Here is a 16,792-nt window from a genome sequence, read left to right as displayed (position 1 = left end):
TTCCTAGAGGGAAGTATTATACTGATACCAAATTAAGGAAAAGGGAAAAACTAAAAAAGAGAACTATAGGCCAAACTCCCTCATGAACATAGGTGCAAAAATCTGCAATAAAATCCTCGCAATTAGAATACAGCAAATCATCAAGAAGATCAAACACTATGACCAGGTAGGATACAGCCCATGGATGCTAGCATGGTTCAATATTCAAAAATCTATAATTGTAATGCACTATATCAATAGAGGGAAAACTCAAAATCACATGATTATCTCAATTGGTGCAGAAAAGGCTTTTGACAAAGTCCAACACTTATTCATGTTCAAAGTCCTACAGAAAATTGAAATAGATGGCCTCTACCTCAATCTGATATAAGCCTTTTATGAAAACCCAATGGCTAACATAATTCTAAATGGGGATAATGTGAAATATTTTACTATCAAATCTGGTACAAGACAAGGATATCCTCTATCACCACTCCTATTTAATATAGTTCTGGAATCATTAGCTAGAGTCATTAGACAAGAGAGTGAATTAAAAGGAACAAGTATAGGTAAAGAAGAAGTTTAATAATCACTATTTGCAGATGACATGATACTTTACTTGGAAGGCCCAAAAAACTCCATCAAGGAGCTACTAGAATTAATATAGAAATTCAGCATCATAGCAGGATACAAAGTCAATACCCAAAAGTCAATAGCATTACTATACACAGATAACAAACACACTGAGATGGAAATTATAAAAATAATACCTTTTACAATAGGACCAAGGAAAATGAAATACCTTAGAATTAATCTAACTAAAGAAGTTTAAGATCTTTTCAAGGAAAATTACAGTACTCTGAAAAAAGAGATTGTAGAGGATTTCAGAAAATGTAAAGCTATTCCATGCTCCTGGATAGGAAGAACCAACATTGTGAAGATGGCCGCACTCCCAAAAGTGCTGTACAGGTTTAGGGTAATTCCTATCAAACTACCACAAACATACCTCACAGACATATAGAAATCCTTCATAAATTTTATTTGGAACCAGTAAAGACCTAGAATAGAAAAGGCAATTCTGGGCAATAAAGACAAGGCAGGTGGCATTACCATTCCTGACTTGAAATTATACTACAAGGTTACAGTGATAAAAATCAACATGGCAATGACATAGACCTGATGATAAGTGGAATATATTAGAAGATGCTAAAGCCTCTAAGAACACATCATCCTTATCTTTGGCAAAGTGATCAAATGTACTCACTGGAAGTAAGATATCCTCTTTAATAGATGGTGCTTGAAAAACTGGCTCTCTGCATGCCAAAAACTAAAACTTGACACTGGACTATCACCATGCACTATGCTAAAGTCAAAATGGACTAAAGATCTAAACATTAAAACAAAAACACTAAGTCTGCCTGAGGAGAAAGTAGGCAGAACTGTTGAAGACATAGGGGTAAGCAAAGCGTTCATAAACAAAAATCAAATCGCACAGGTAACACTTGAAAGAATTAATGACTGGGGCCTCATCTCATTGCAAAGTTTTTTCATGTCAAAAGATATTACCAACAAAGTGAAAAGACAACCCACAAATTTTGAAAAAAGTCTTGACAAATAGGTAATCAGAAAAATGTCTCCTCTCTAGAATTCTTAAAGAAGTAAAAAACATTAGGGCCACAAAATTTATAGACCCAGGGCAGAAATGGGCATTCAAGATGAACACACACTTCTCAAAGGACAAAATTAAAGCACATAAACACATGAAAAAATACTCTGCATCACTAACCATCTGTGAAATGCAAATTAAAAGCACACTGAGATATCATCTTACCCTAGAAAGAATGGCTGTCATAAAGAAATCAACAAACAACAAATATTGGAGAGGCTATGAAGAAAAAGGAACCCTTCTCCACTGCTGGTGGGAATGTATAAGTGTGGAGACTCCTTTAAAAACGAGGGTTGGAAATCTCATTCTGACCTTCCATTCCCCTACTCAGAATTTTCTTGGAGGATCTGAAAACATCATATCATAGTGTTATATGTGTGCCAATGTTTATAGCAGCAAAATTTGTGATAGCCAAATCTTGGAAACAACCAAGATGCCCATCACCTGAGGAATGGATGAAAAAGTTGTGGTATTTTTATACAATGGAGTATTACTCAGTGATAGGGAATTATAAACTCAAAGCCTTCATATTTAAGTGGATGCCTCTTAAAGATGTACTCATAAGTCAAATAAACGACACATACATGTGTAAATATCTTATACTCTCCTTAGTATAAGAACTCAAAAGAAGAAATACAAGTAGAATGGTATAACACAATTAAAATGAAAGAAACAACTTGAGGGCTAGGCAATGAAGACAGAACAAGGAGAAGAGGTAGGAAACATGACAGAGACAAAGTCATACAGTTATATGTGAAAGATGGGTAAGGCAATGATCCTGAGAATCTTGAGAAGATTTTTTAATCTAGCAGTTATTTGGCAGGATTCTCGCCCTGACCAACTAACTATAAGTACTCCTACCTGTGAACTAAGCAACTGCACTGAAGAAGGCATTTGTACGAGTAGGTTCATTGTTGGAATGCCTGTCATTCTGGTCTTCTGAATATGTGCTTCTTGTCATGACATGCCGGTTGCTTCCATGTTGTCTCTCAGATAGATGTTTGTTTAAAAAGGAATGGGGTAATGAATGAAAGCAGGACACACTGAAAGGAATGTTGCAGGACTATTCTGCTACAATGTTGTATATGGTTAGATTGCTGGACTTATGTGTAAATGTAATTATATAATTATTTATGCCTATTTTTAAAATATATTCTAATTTTTAAATGTTTTTTATCATATTCTGTAAGGAGTTAAAGTTTAACATATCAATACTTGATGAAAATTACCTGTTCCATGTTATGGCTGAGATATGTGATACTGAAAAAGATAGTGGGGCTAAGCTTATCAGCCTAGGTTGTACATTAGGAATGATAAGCTTCTCTTCTGGAGGATTAACAACCTAAGTTTGCAGGCCCAAAATTAGAGAAAAAGGAGGGTTTCAAGGACAGCCAATGTTTTGGCCTTAGCCTTTCAAAGTCAAATAAGACTCTGAACATATGAAATCCTGTACTGTAACATCATGTAACTTAGTTGTGTCCCAAATTTTCTGATCAAACATATTATGGGGCCAAAGAGGAAAGTGATCAATGATGTAGAGTGTGCCTAAGGAGAGTCACATGGAGAGAAAACATTTACTCTGCCTTTCACAGACAGCAAATTGGTCAAGCAATGGCCGTGACTCATCCACATAGCTGACACTGACAAAGGATTTACAAACTGCGGTACAGGGTCTCAGGATAAATCCTGAGGGTATTTGACTGACCTTATCAGATACAAAAGCTACAATTATTGTTACATAGGTCTTGCTTTATCTTGGTCTTAACCATCCAGCCAAAATTATAAAAAAGAATTATAAAAGTAAAGCCATATTATTATGCTGAGCTGTAGAGGACTCAAGCCAACAACATCTAACATTGCCAGTCATATGGAAATCTCAATACTATTATGGACTACTGCACTATTTTGGAATATTTTGCTGCATTCACACACCTATAATATTTAAATGGCAAAACTAACCAAAAAGTGGTGTACAAATCAATGACATTTTTTGTATCTGTATATCCAAAATAGTTAAGATAGATATACAGCTACATACTCTTAATTCAATGAATAGAGGGATTTGTTCTACTAGTGTTTGTAAATAGGATATCATGTCTGCATCTTGTACAACAAATAACCACTAAGAAAGCAATATGTAATGTATTAATTATTGAAACTGTCCTACTAATTTGATTTGAAACTGTCATTGCTATTTGTTTCTCAATAAAATTGAGGAGAAAGAATGACATAAAAATTAAAATTAAAAAATACAACTTCACTAGTCCTTCAAGACTAACAAATTACCTCGTCGTAAAGCCATAATAATGTGCTGAGCTGTAAAAGGCTCAAGTCTACACTTTCTGACATTGCCAGTCCTATGTATAACTCCCTACTATTAATGACTATTGGACTACATTGGATTACTTTTCTGAATTCATGTACCTACAATATTTAAATGGGAATGGAATACCCATCTCTGACAAAACTAAATGAAACAAAGGAGATAATTATGAAGGACCATTTTTTATCTGTATATACAAAAGTGTTAGAATAGATATACAGCTACTTCTCTTAATTCAGTGAGAAGAAATATTTGTACTATTAGTGTTTGGACAGGATATCATGTCTGCATCTTGTACTATGAATAACTACTACGAAGACAACAATAGGCAACGTATTATTGAAACTGTCCTACTAATCGGTTTTGAAATTACCATTACTATTTGTTTCTCAATAAAATTAATTTAAAAAGACATGCAAATTAATATAATGCTGGGATTCCATCTCCATTGAGAATGATTGGCTATTTTCAAGAAATCAACCAATGACAAATGCTGGCAGGATTCTGGGAAACAGAAAGCACTTCACTGTTGGTTGGGTGTAGACTTGTACCTCTACTATGAAAATCAGAGTGGAGATTTTTCACCAAAATAAAAATAGGGAACCCCATTTGATCCAACTATTCCCCATTCCTAGTATCTTCCCAAAAGAATTAAAAATATAAGACCACAGTGATATATGCACACCCATTATTTTTAAAGTGTAACAGTTTGTCATAACAAATTCTTTGAAATAGCACTTATGCCCATCAACTGATGAATGGATAAAAACATGTCATTTTTCACGCAATTGAGTAATATTTACCCATAAAGAAGAATATTTAAGACTTTTTTGATAAATGGATACTCCTTAAGAACATAGTTTAAACAAAATGTTTCAGGCCCATATATTTAAATATCACGTTTTCACTTGCTTAAGGACTCCAAGTGTTAAATAAAAACCAAAATATGGGATAGATATTGTGAAATAGAAAGAAAACTTTCAAATACTTAGAGGAACAAGGCAGGATAGATGAAGAAGAGAAGAAAAAGGAATAGGGATAAAAATAAACATAATAATAGAAGGAAAACAATAGAAACTAGATTCATAAATGCATAGGAGACTGGATGGAAGCTCTACAAGCGTGCCCCAGTTTCAACCTATCACGGCATTTATCATCAATGTAGGAAGGAGAGATCACCCAATAACACAGGAAGTCATAAAATACGTAATAGTTTGATTTATAATTTTAGCAAGTATGTCACAAGAATTAACTAGGATACTATGTGTACTAGCTAGTCTTTTATAATGATAGAACTCCCAAAGACGTTACAATGTTGCTCCAAGGCTCATCCCAGTTTTTTTTCGTGTGTGTGTGTGTGTGTGTGTGTGTGTGTGTGTGTGTGCAGTATTACCAATAGAAATCATAACTTTATATATGCTAGACAACGACTCTTCCACTGAGCTACATCCTCAGATCAAAGCCCTACATCATGATATTGCAAGTTGTCTTAATGTGGCCACACTTTATCTTCTATGCAGCATATTAGTTGGATTATTTTTTAATCTACTCTGCTAGTGTATTTGTTTTGGTTGGTGAATTGAGACTGTTTACATTGATGGCTATAACAGATATGTACTGGTTTATCTTTGTCATGTTATTTTCCTGCTATACATTCTTCCATTTCCCCCTTTTTTAAAATTACTTGCTCTACTTGGTGGTTCCTTTCTCTTGTTCTTGAATTTGTGGTCATCTGTGTCTCTTTCTAGAATATGTATTAGTACCATTTATAGGGTTGGTTTGATGGTCAGTTGTTCTTTATTATGGAAGGATCTTATTTTGACAATGAATTGAATAAATAGCTTTACAGGGAACACCTTGATTTGATGCTTTTTGTTGAGAAAACTTCTGTGATTCTGATCAGCTTCACACTGTAGGTGATCTGATTCTTCTCTCTAGCATCTTTTAATATACTATTCTTTTGCTGTATTTCTGGGATCTTGTTTATTATGTGTTTAGGTGTATATTTATTTTGATTCTTGCTATGTGCAGTTCTATATGCCTTGCTTTAACTGTATGTCAGTTTCTTTTCTCATGTTTGGAAATGTTTCTTTCAGGTCCTGGCGTAACTTAGGTTTCTCCTATGTACTACTCTATTGTGTGTGCTAATAGCACTTCAAATGTCAGAAAAAAATGCCTAAAGTTTCCTTTGAACTGAGTTTTTCAGGCAACTTGTATTTTCCCCTTGCACATATGAATTCCACACAAGGAATGTAAAATTTATGTACTATAATCATATAGAAACAAGAGAAATAGGTGAAGTGATGTGTGGAACAAAGAAAGAGGGGATGAAAATGTGGGAATAAGATGTTACACACACATATCAACTTTCAATGAGGAATGTAAACTTTATGTGCTACACAAGTAGTAACTACTTAAAATGAAAAGAAAAATAAAATTCAAGTCATTAGACTTTCTCCAATTAAATCTAAGACTGCCTTTCATTTCTTGGACTATTTGAATATAGGTTCAAACTTAAGGGCAATAAAAACTATTTGTTCAGTAATGCTTATATGCTAACAATGTAGGCATGATACAAGAATGCTGCTTCTTCCATATAAGTAAGTATAATTGATGTTGACACAAATTTGATTCAGTAATGCAAAACAAAAAAATTACAGCTAATAAAATAATGCCCAGAAAATGAATATAGGGAGACATATGGGGAAAAGGTAAAGAACAAATTAGTTAAACTGTACAAGTCTGACTGATAAAGAATAGTTAGTATTAAATAATATAAAAGTACATAAATAGAAAATAAAACAGATGTTTCATACTGTAATATACATGTTGTGTCCTAAATTAAGGAGCATATATTATATTATATTATATTATATTATATTAATTATATTATTAGGCTACATTTTCATGATAATTTTGAAGAGTACTTCAATAATGTCACAAGATATACTAGGAAATATTTAAGACAGATTAAATACTTGAAAGAGACCAGTGTATTAATAAAGGACAAAGATCTTAAGGCTTAAACTTTAACCAAGGAAAAACTGTGAACATCCAGAAAAGATTTACATTGAGTATAGTCTGGCTAAATATGAAAAATATATTAAAATATGGGAAAACATATAGGGCCAGCAAGATATCTCTGGGGACTAAAGTACATGCTTACACAAGCTTAATCAAGTGCAGGGACAATAGTTGTATCCTCAGCATCACATGCAGGACCAGGTCCGCCCCAAGGGCAGGCTGAGCAGGCAACAGAGTCTGGGCATACTTGCACAAGCCTGTAATCCCAGTGCTGAGGAGGCTGAAAACAAGAGGATCACTATGACATCAAGCTGCATTGTGAGACCCTGTAACAACCAAATGCATTTAAAAATATATAGAGCATAGCAAGATCACAATAGTAGAAATAAGTCTTAAGTTCAAAATTGTGTCCCTGTGATTTGCCAGTAATGGAGCTTGAAGCCTTTTCACCCTTTAGAGACTTCAGTTTATATTTTTGGTTGTATACCTATAAAATTCATAATAGTGTTGTAGATGCAGTTTTGAAAATGACAGTCTGTATTGCATAGGTTAGTATTAGGTTCTCAAAAGAGCATAAATGACCTTATTGCAATGGAAATAATTTAACTACTTTATCATGTCTTAGACTTCCCTAAAGGCCCTTGTTTCACTTTACTGGGAAATTATCAGGGCAAAACGGCATCTAAAAAAAGGCCAGTTGTTGAACATATTCACAATATAATAAATAAGGTACTGCCACCTGGAGCAAAAGATAGTAGCAGAGGGGAAGTAGAAATTCTGATAACTTAGTGAAAAAAAGACAGAATCATTTCTCTAAAGAGTACAGTCTTTGAAAAATTTTCATCTGTAAGAACTAAACAATAATACAAACAAATGTCTAGAATAATGATCACAGATGACCTGGGAGAACAATAAACTCTCGCTTAAATATGATTTAAACATCCTGAAAACAAGAAATGAAGCCTGAGAATTCTATAAGACTTGACAAAACCTTGCATCATTATTCTAAAACAAATGTATTTTGCAGATCAGAAAGGTTTTTTTTTCTTTTTATTTGTTTTATGTTCCTTCCTGTCTTTTTTTCTCTCCTGTAGTTTCTAATTCAACTTCTGATTATTTTCATTTGTCTCTCTTTTTGTCCTCTATATATTTAAGCACACATCTTTGTGACCACTAAGCAATGAAAAGCTAGACGAATCCAAACTTCAGAGTAAGAAAAAAAAAGATATAGTACTTAAAATGTGGTTATAAATGGCATTACACAAGTAGAATTATAAAAATATAATATTCAAATCTTCAATTTTCAACAAATTTATGAAGCATTCTGAAAAAGCAAGAAAGTATGGAGCTATCATAAGATAACCATTAACAGAAACTTACTTCTCAAGAAATAAGGCTATCGGGCTGGGGAGATAGCTCAGTGGAATAAGTGCTTTCCTGGCAGGTGCAAGGGCCTGAGTTCAATCCCCGATTCTGAAAAAAAAAAAAGAAAAGAAAAGAAAAGAAAAGAAATAAGGCTACTAAACTCACAAGCAATGGCTTTAAATCAGTAATGTTAAATACACTCAAATAACTAATTGAAGTTTTGAAAAAAATAATATGCAAAAGAAGAAAAACATTATTCCCACTAGTAAAGCATATCAAGCGATAAAATGACAAAGAATTGAATACTCAAAAATAAACTAAGTAAAATTATAAATGTAATCATATATTGATAGCAGTTTTGAGTAGACAAAGAAATAAACCTTAGCTATCAATTTGATAATAAAAATATGTAAATGGAGCAAAAGATAGTAGCAGAGGGGAAAGAGAAATGATAAAAATCTTTCCATGTGAAGATCAGGAAAAATCAACTGGAGAAAAGCCAAGAGACAAAAAATGGGACATCATTAAGCTTAGCAACATATGTACAGTGAGACTCTCAGAGGAGAAGAGACAGAGAAAGTACAGAAAGAACATGTGCAGAAATAATAGCTAACTACTGTCCAACTGTGATAAAAGAGATGATTTTACATATCAGAAAACTCTTAATGAATTCAAAATAGATTTCTAAAAGATGCAAGCAGAAACACCATAAAATCATGCTCATGAAATAGACAGTATTGAAAAAACTAAAGAAGGCAATTGTCATATACTATAGAGCTTTAATAAAATTCAGTTTATTTTTTCTAAAAACACTTCTCAGTTCTCAAGTTTATCTTTCTTTATAGCTGAGTAATACTCCATTGTATGAAAATACCACAACTATTTATCCTTTCCTCATGTGATGGACATTTGGCTTGTCTCCAAGATTTAGCTGTGACAATTTTTGCTACTATAAACGTGGGTGCACATATATCACTGTGGCTTTTATAGGTAAATGGATGAACCTAGAGACAATATGGGTAAGTGAAATAAATCAGTACTCACATATGTAAACACCATTTTGTCTCCCTAGTTTAACAACATGAAAGAATGAATGAAATCTGAAAGATAAAATATATATAGTAGAATGGAAAGAAACTGAACATAGGAAATAAAGAATTGAGAAGAAGGAAAGGAGAACAAAATAGGAGAAATACCATATATGTATAAAAAAACAAATAGCTAAGATGATTGTACTACTAATTTTTATCAGTTGTTTGAAGATAGCAGGTAATGTTTAAATTTTTTACATTCACAAATTGCATATACTAATATCTGTTATTTGAGCAACTACAATGAGGACAATAATGTGCAATATAAAAATCATGGTATAATACCTTTCATCTTATTTTTAATATATATCATCTCTAATATCTCTTCTGTTATTTTTATACTCTCTTTAAAATATTTTAAAATTCAAAATAAAAAGGGCAAGGAAAATATTAAGCTCTATTGAAAAGGATAGTTAATGTTTGTTTGTACAAAATGCATGCCTATATCTGGTAATCTGAGCAATCAACTTGATAATAACAATATGTAACTTCACAACCATTGTTAATTTTCTATTTTGTTTTGAAATTCTGTACCATTTGTATTGTTTTACATTGCTTTGTTTTTATTTGTTCTTGTGGTTTGTTTTCTTTTTGAAAATAAGAAAAAACTTCCTGTTTTGGGCTGTGCAGAAACAGCTTGTGTGTCTCCGGTTCCCTAAAGTTAGGACTTTTCTTTGCACACCTGAGGCCACCAGTGGTGGCTTTGAAGCTGGCATCATTCCAGAGAATGAATATATTGAACTAGATCATAAATGCTGTGGGTACCACATGGATTATCATGAGAAAGAGAGGAAGAAGGAAAGTTGAGAGGCTTATGAAGATTCAAGGAATTAAAAAAAAAATAAAGGATTGACCTACCACAAACAGAACCATGTGGAGGAAATACAAATGAAGACTATCAAGATGCATGAAAAGAGAAACTCCAAACAAAAGAATAATGAAAAGAATATACAAGGAGAAGTAACTGCCCACCTGCTGCACAGAGAAGGACCGTATTGTGCAAAAGTATTTTCAAACATGATTAAACAAAAATGAAAAGAAAAGGCAGGTAAATGGGAAGTTCTTCTGCCAAAAGCTCATGCCCAAGGAGAAATGGAAGCATTAAAAGTTATTTGAATTGGAAAGAGAAAAAAAGAAGTCATAGGGGACTGGGGAGATAGCTCAGTAGAATAAGTGCTTGCCTGGCAAGCGCAAGGTCCTGAGTTCAATCTTTGGTACTGAAAAAAAAAAAAAAAGAAAAGAAAAGAAAAAAGAAAGTATGGAAGAGGATGGTTACTAAAGTCTGCTTTGTTAGAGATGATTTTACAAGAAAACCACCTAAATATGAAGTATTCATTAAACCAATGGCCTTATGTTTTAAGAAGGCCCATGTAGCACATCTTGAACTGAAAGGAACCTTTTGCCTGCCAATACTTGGTGCGAAAAAAATCCTTCATCGCCACTATATACAACTTTGGGTGTTATTACCAAAGGAACAGTGATTGAGGTGAATATGAGCAAGTTGGGCCTTGTGACACAAAGAGGCAAAGTTATTTGGGGTAAATATGCACAGGTATCCAACAATCCTGAAAATGATGGTTGCATCAAAGCAGTATTACTAGTTTAATAGATGTTTCATACAATAACTTCTTACACTTACTGAAGACTACAGACCAATCAGGAAAACCATAACTTGAATACTGCTGAAGAACTGTCATGAGTACATTCATCAAGAAAATTATTTATTAAATTGTAAAAACATTAAAATGGTTCAGTTTTACAAATTAGTCTTTTATTATGGGTCTGCTAAGAGCCTACATGTTAGTGAAATTGAAACATTTGAAAAAGTAAACATCAGGCTTTGTATTAAAGGGGAGGTTCTCAGCAACACAGATCTCTCATTCCTAAAAAGTCAAGAGTATTTAAAGTCAGAGCGAACTTAATTTAAGTGTCTAGGGTTAGGAAATCTGCCGAAATCTATTCTATGTCAGCATTTATCATTAGTCCTAAAAGAAAAAAAAAGTAATATTTAAGTTTATTCTCAATATAGTTCATTTATAATACTTTAAGAAGGCATTAGAGGGGCCAGGGAGATGGATCAATAGAATAAGCGCTTCCCTGGAAAGCACAAGGGCCTGAGTTCAATCCCTGGTTCCACAAAACAACCAAAAACAAAAACAAAGAATGGTATGAGAATTTTATTTAGATAATTTCAACTTAGTTGCACTGATGCCCTGAAAAGAAACTTTATTCACAGTTAAAGAATATAAGAAGGTTATATGTTTGGTGTGCATCTCAAGTTTTGTGATCTAAATTAAATGATCATGGCTTGTAAAACAAAAAATAAACATTACATAAAGAAAGTAGCAATGAGAAATATTTAAAGGGTTAAAAACAAAAGAGAGATTCTGCTGTAGAGTTGCTTTATATGAAAGAATAAAGGGAGTCATTTGGGCTGAAATGGAAGGATCACAGACAATTATTCAAAGCCATTAAAAAAATACTCAGTGGATACAAAACAAGTAGTATTTTGCTTTAGTTTAAAGGTCTTCTTTTTTACTTATGTTATTTAAAATATAAATTCTTAAAAACCACAGATATAAATTTATTTTAATATTCAAACAATATAAGCATATAATTCTTAAGAATAACATTATTGGGGAAAACATATATGTGTAGAATTTTTATTTACTACTGAAATTAAATTGATATTGAAATATTTGATTGTTATAAATTGAACATGTTAATTTTAAATCTAGGATTTCCACTAAGAAAGTAACAATGAATAGAAATAAGAATGAGAATAGACTCAAAGAGCTATTATCTGCAAAAAAGTCAATTAAATTTAAATAAAGTGAAAGTATGGAGGATATCATGGGGAAAATGATAGAATATATAGTAAATCATTAGTAAATTCTTCTGGAGAATTTATATTTTAAATAACATAAGTAAAAAAGAAGACCTTTTAACTAAAACAAAATACTACTTGCTTTGTATCCACTGAGTATTTTTTTAATGGCTTTGAATAATTGTCTGTGGTCCTAATTTGAACATAACAGCATGAATTTTTAAAATAAATATGTTGATTATTATGAAGTAGAATAATCAGCCTGAGTTTAGATCTAAGTATACAAATAGATTCAAAATAAAATAATATTCATTGTCCTTGTAGCAGTGACAAAAATAACTGAAATAATATTTTTACTATCATTTTGTGAAATACACTTTAATTTTAAAGTTAAGTGTGACTAAGCAGTATCTTACTTATTGATAAAAATGTAAATTCATCAACACTTTTTATGTTACACCTAAACTAACATCTATTAAATGAAAGAAAACCAGTAAATATTTATGAAATAATTGTTGGATATTTCAATTTCTCACATACAATGATAATTTAAACAACTATAGACAAAATCAATGAGGAAATAAAAACTACAAAATCCAAGAAAACCTAATAGATATTTTGAAAATATTCAACCCAAACAACTAGGATAAACATTCTTTTGAAGTACATAGGGAACATTCTGAATGACAGAGCATATTTTAGGTCATAAAAAAATTCCCAAAATACAGAGTTCATCTTCCAAAAGAAACAAGAAGGATCACTTTGTGCTCAACATTTCCTGAATCATCTATTGTGAGACTACATTAGGCCATTGGAGTTATATTCAATTGTGCACCAGCCAGACGGAGAAGAAAGAATCAGAATGGCAGAAGAAGGGGTTTTTAGTGAAGACTATTGAGCACTTTTACAGAAGGCTTCTGGAAACATGGATGAGAGGTGCTTTTTCTCTATTCAAGTTGAAAGAAATGCCTTGAAAGTTTGGCATTTTGAACTGATCCTGTTCAACAATCTAGAGTATCAGAGGCTCAGGACTGATCTCATAAATTAAATGTCATTTATATGCAAGTATAAACACTGGTTCATAGTTTAAAAAATAGGAAAACAGTGATTTAAATTTAATTCTCTCTTGACAGGTCCAGAATTAATATCAGATACTTGCCTGACATTTTTCTTGCCTCAATTAAAACAACAAGGTTCTCTGTACTTGCCATTAACGGGGATTTATGAGATTGTGAGGTTAACTTGCTTCTCTAGGTGATCGGCGTCCAACAGGTACATTGACCAACACTCCCTTGAGAAGAAGTATCACACATGAAAGTGCAGAGATTCCTTAAAACAGACATGGAACAATTCTTAGAAGGAAATAATGGACCAGGAGTATTAGATGAAGATGAAGAGGATTTGCAGAGGGCTTTGGCACTAAGGGATCAGAAAATTGACAACGAAGGTGAAGAAGCAGATCTCTGCAGGGTTGTTCAGCCAAGTAGGCTGGTAGTTTGAGAAATAAATCTCAAGATGCTTCACAGGCACTAGGTACAAATCTTATATTTGAAGAGCTGTGGTAGAGAAAGTAAGCCTATTTTGGAAAGCACCAACAGCCACAGTGGCAAACAGATCCACCAAGAGTCTTAACAATCATGTGAAAGGCCACTCACAACTTCAGCAGCAATGGGGAATGATCTGACTGATTCAGAGTGAAAAAGACATGCTTCAGGAAACTGTCACAATGTCTTTAGAAACCAGTACAAATGATTTTAAAATGGAAGGGAAAATAATATCCTTTAAAATCATTTACATATTCATGGTTTCCAAAATTTTAGAGATTAAAGCACAAGGTCCACTTGTTAATGTAGTAAAGAGAGAATTGCTCATCAGAGGAAATGTTTATATGGCTCACAAACAAAATGAGAAACTAGAAAATGTGTCAGTTGTAAGAATAAGTAATTATCCTCCAAAAACTAAACAAAGAGGTATTCAGCAATTAAAACAATTTAAATTATCTTCAAAAATATTCAGAAAGGGCCAGAGTCATGACTCAGTGGAATAAGTAGTTCCCTGGCAAGTGTAAGAGCCTGAGTTCGATCCCCGGTTGCACCAGAAAAAAAAAAAAAAAAAAACCTCAATATATTTTAAAATATTAACACTTTTTCTAAGGTAAGGTGGCTGAGTGTGTTTGTAGAGGCTTCTGCATCTTCTAAACTATTTGATTGATCCTCAAGTCTATTTTGTTGACAAAACCATGCTGATTTTATCACAGTAGCTTTGCAATATAATTTCAAGTCAGGAACTGTAATGCCTCCTGCCTTGTCTTTGTTGTCCAGGATTACCTTTGCTATTCTAGGTCTTTTCTGGTTCCAAATAAATTTTAGGAATAATTTCTCTAGCTCTGTGAGGTATGTTGGATGTAGTTTGATAGGGATTGCAATAAATTTGTACAACAATTTGGGGAGTATGACAATGTTCACAATGTTGGTTTTTCCCATCCAGAAGCAGCAAATAATTTAATAATCATAATTTGCAGATGACATGATACTTTACTTTGAAGACTCCAAAATCTCCTTAATATACAAATTCAGTAGCATAGCATGATGCAAAGTCAATACTGAAAAGTTAATAGCATTTTCTGTACACAGATAACAAACACACTGAGAGGGAAATTACAGAAACAATACATTTACAATGGCATCACAGAAAATGAAATACCTTGAAATTAATCTAACTAAAAAGCCAAAGATCTATTTAATGAAAATTACAGTATTCTGAAAAAAGAGATCCTAGAGAATTTCAGAAAATGGAAAGATATTTGCTGTAATGTAGTTTCTAGGTGGAGAATTTGGAGTCTTCCGAGTAAAGTATCATGTCATCTGCAAATTATGATTATTTAATTTCTTATTTAATTTTTCTTATCAATTTTATTTCTCTCCCTTTTCTAAAGGCTCTAACTAATGATTCCAGAACTATATTGAATAAGAGTGATGGTATAAGTCATCCTTGTCTTGTACCAGATCTGAGAGCTAAAGATTTCAGATTTTCCCCATTTAGAATTATATTAGCCATTGGGTTTTCATAAATTGCTTTCACCAGATTGAAGTAGAGGCCATCTAGTCCAATTTTTTGTAGGACATTGAACATGAAGGAGTGTTGGGCTTTATGAAGTGCTTTTCTACATCAATTGAGATGATCGTGTGGTTTTTAGATTTGGCTCTATTGATATAGTGTATTACATTTATAGATTTTTGAATATTGAATCATCCTTGAATCCATGGGATGAATTTTATCTGGTCATGGTGTATAATCTTCTTGATGATTTCCTGTATTCTGCTTGCTAGGAATTTATTGAGGACTTTGCATCTATGTTCAAGAGAGGGATTGGCCTCTAGATGTTGTTTTTAGTTATACCTTTCCTTCGTTTTGGTATCAGTATAATACTTGCCTACAAAAATGATTTTGGGAGGACCGCTTCCTTTTCAATTTCATTGAAGAGATTGAGGATTATGGGGATTATATCTTTCATAAATTTCTTGTAATTTTCACCTGTGAATCCATCAGAACATGGACTTTTCTTTGTCGGTAGGTTTTTTTAAAATTACATCTCATATTTCCCTGGCTGTTATTGGGATATTCAGAGTTGTCATATCTTCTTGATTAAGTTTTGGTCATTTCTACCTTTCAGGCCAGGGAGATGGATCAGTAGAGTAAGTGCTTTCCTGGGAAGTGCAAGGGCCTGAGTTTAATCCCCTCCTCCTCAAAAAAATAATAATAATAAATTGTACCTTTCTAGGAATCTGTCCATTTCTTCAGTGTCTTCTATTCTGTGAGAGTAAAGATTCTCAAAGTAGCTATTGATAATCTTCTCAATTTCCACTGGGTCTGTGGTAATTACACCCTTTTCATTCCTTATTGCTTGTATTTGAATTTTTTCTTTCTTCTTTTTGATGAGGTTATCTAGGGCTTATCAATTTTATTTAATCTTACAAAGAACCAGCTTTTTGATTCAATTCTTTGAATTGTGTTGTTCCTCTTGATTGAACCAATTTCTGCTCTAATCTTTATTATGTCTTCCCGTCTTTGGGCTCTGGGTTTGGTTTGCTCTTCCTTTTTTAGTTGTTGAAGCTGCAGCATTAAGGTATTTATTTGTTCCCATTCTGTTTTCCTAATGTGTAAGTTCACACCTATAAATTTCCCTCTGACAAGTGCTTTCATCGCATCACATAAATTCAGATAATTTGTGCTTGAATTTTCATGCAATTATAGATATTGTTCAGTTTCTTGGTTAATTTCATCTGGGACCCATTGATTGCTGAGTAGAGTGTTCTTTAATTTCCATATATGTAGGGTTTTTTTTCTGGTATGCTTTGTGTTTTATTTCCAGTTTCCTTGCACTGTGGTCAGATAATGTGCATATAATAAATTCTAATTTCTTGCATATACTTAAACATGACCTATGGACTAGTACTAGGTCTATTTTAGAAAATGCCCCAAGTGCAGCTGAAAAAAATGTGTATTCAGCTGTGTTT

At 32.8% G+C, this 16,792-nt stretch overlaps 1 pseudogene; it reads left to right on the top strand.

Annotated features, from left to right (window-relative positions):
• Positions 1-9,372: 9,372 nt before the first annotated feature.
• On the top strand, positions 9,373-14,322 carry LOC101561533 (annotated as a pseudogene).
• The last annotated feature ends 2,470 nt before the right edge of the window (positions 14,323-16,792 follow it).

The sequence above is a fragment of the Octodon degus genome, unplaced genomic scaffold (genome assembly GCF_000260255.1).
Source record: "Octodon degus isolate 3935 unplaced genomic scaffold, OctDeg1.0 scaffold00063, whole genome shotgun sequence".
NCBI classification, from domain to species: domain Eukaryota; kingdom Metazoa; phylum Chordata; class Mammalia; order Rodentia; family Octodontidae; genus Octodon; species Octodon degus.
This window is presented reverse-complemented; position numbering and strand designations above follow the sequence as displayed.